The sequence below is a fragment of the Oncorhynchus tshawytscha genome, linkage group LG08 (assembly GCF_018296145.1).
Source record: "Oncorhynchus tshawytscha isolate Ot180627B linkage group LG08, Otsh_v2.0, whole genome shotgun sequence".
NCBI classification, from domain to species: domain Eukaryota; kingdom Metazoa; phylum Chordata; class Actinopteri; order Salmoniformes; family Salmonidae; genus Oncorhynchus; species Oncorhynchus tshawytscha.
The window spans coordinates 87,624,084-87,626,583 of record NC_056436.1 but is presented as its reverse complement, the minus strand read 5'-3'; the positions used below and the strand labels follow the sequence as shown (position 1 = coordinate 87,626,583).

Below are 2,500 nucleotides of genomic sequence, written 5' to 3'. Positions count from 1 at the left end.
GCAGTATAGGAAGAAAGAGGGAGGAGAGAAGAGAGAGAGAGAGCAGGTAGTAAACAGTATAGAGAGTAAGAGAGTGGAGAGAGGAGAGAGAGAGAGAGAGAGAGAGAGAGAGAGAGAGAGGGAGAGAGAGAGAGAGCAGGTAGTAAGCAGTATAGGAAGAAAGAGGGAGGAGAGAAGAGAGAGAGAGAGAGAGAGAGAGAGAAACAGAGAGAGAGAGGAGAGAAAAGTTTAATCTTGTCATATTTTCTCTCTGTTTCTTTGGATTGTTCTTGTTGTCTTTATTCTAACTAATTAATTTGTTTTACAATCATAGATTAATTATCACACACATTACAAGTTGTCAGGTTGGTGAGTTTCCAAGGGAATGAATGCACATATGCTCACACACACACACACACACGAACACACACATGCACAAACACAAACAGGGGAGTGTAATGAATGCATCACTTTGAGTGCCAGTATTTTTGGAGGCAGAAATGTGGTTAAAGACCTGACAACGATGTGAAAAAAATGGACTATCCTATCGATCCTCGACTTTGGCGATGTCATCTACAAAATATCCTCCAATACTCTACTCAGCAAACTGGATGTAGTCTATCACAGTGCCATCCGTTTTGTCACCAAAGCCCCGTATACTACCCACCACTGCGACCTGTATGCTCTCGTTCGCTGGCCCTCGCTTCATACTCATCGCCAAAACCACTGGCTCCAGGTCATCTATAAGTATCTGCTAGGTAAATCCCCACCTTATCTCAGCTCACTGGTCTCCATAGCAGCACCACCAGCAGGTATATTTCACTGGTCTCCCCCGAAGCCAATTCCTCCTTTGTCCACCTTTCCTTACAGTTCTCTGCTTCCAATGACTGGAACGAACTGCAAAAATGACTGAAGCTAGAAACTCATATCTCCCTCACTAGCTTTAAGCACCAGCTGTCTGAGCAGCTCACAAATCACTGCACCTCTACATAGCCCATCTGTAAACAGCCCATCTATCTACTTCATCCCCACACTGTTATTTATTTATTTATTTTGCTCCTTTGCACCCCAGTATCTCTTCTACCTGCACATTCATCTTCTGCACATTCTACCATTCCAGTGTTTAACTGCTATATTGTAATTACTTCGCCACCATGGCCTATAATCTCACCTCATTTGCACACACTGTATATATACTTTTCTACTGTATTATTGACTGTATGTTTGTTTATTCCATGTGTAACTCTGTGTTGTTTGTGTCAAACTGCTTTGCTTTATCTTGGCCAGGTCACAGTTGTAAATGAGAACTTGTTCTCAACTGGCCAACCTGGTTTGTGAATGAGGTGTGTGTATGAGGTGTGTGTATGAGGTATGTGTGTGTGAATGAGGTGTGAGTATGAGGTGTGTGTGTGTGTGAATGAGGTGTGTGAATGAGGGAACAGAGTTCTAACAGGTAGTACTTATGACAGACCAGGGTAAATTATGACAATTACTTTTTTGTATCTCTCCTTCCCCCTCCTCTTTCTCTCCCTCTCTCTCTCTCTCTCTCTCTCTCTCTCTCTCTCTCTCTCTCCCTTCTGCTCTCTCTCTGTCTCTCTCTCTGTCTCTCTCTCTCTCTCTCTCCCCTCTCTCTCTCTCTCTGTCTCTCTCTCTCTCTCTCTGTCTCTCTCCCCCTCTCTCTCTCTCTCTCTGTCTCTCTCTGTCTCTCTCTGTCTCTCTCTCTCTCCTTCTGCTCTCTCTCTCTCTCTCTCTCTCTCTCTCTCTCTCTCTGTCTGTCTGTCTCTCTCTCTGTCTCTCTCTCTCTCTCTCTGTCTCTCTCTCTCCCCCCCTCTCTCTCTCTCTCCCTCTGTCTCCCTCTCTCTCTCTCTCTCTCCCTCTCAATTCAATTCAATTCGCTTTATTGGCATGACGTAACAATGTCCATATTGCTAAAGCTTATTTTGGATATTTACAATATAACCAAGTCTCAAAATAACCATACATTCAACAATAACAATAAGAATACAGTTGAGGACATGTGCAGGTTGATTGGTCTGTCAGACATTGTCCCTCATCTTATGCGAGGAATGTAATGTAAGGCGCTGCCAACCCACAGCTCTCTGCGTCCTCCCCCAACAGGACAGGTAGCTTACCCTGATCAGAGAGGTCTTTGAAATAAGGGTTTCAAATTTGGGAAAATGACACTCTCTAATTGTTTTTTTGTTTTTTTACATTTTGCAGCCTTTCCTCTACAGGGAGCCAGGTTTTCCTGTGTCTACCCTTCTCAATGGCAAGGCTGTGCTCACTGAGCCACGGTGTACTATTTAACCACAGTGTACTGTCCATTTAGGGCCAGATAGCACTGCATTTTGCTTTGTGCTCGTGTTTGTGTTTCCCAATAAGCAATATAGTTTTGTTTTGACTGTGTTGTAATTTGGTTTATCCTGATTAATTGGATGTTCTGGTCCTGAGGCTTCAATGTGTTAGGAGAACAGGATTGTGAACTCAGCCCCAGGACCAGCTGGATGAGGGGACTCTTTTC

At 43.9% G+C, this 2,500-nt stretch overlaps 1 protein-coding gene across 1 annotated transcript in view; it reads left to right on the top strand.

Moving 5' to 3' along the window:
• LOC121847038 (netrin receptor UNC5A-like) overlaps positions 1–2,500 on the top strand; it is a 275,293-nt gene that overhangs the window by 149,276 nt on the left and 123,517 nt on the right. The window lies entirely within an intron of this gene.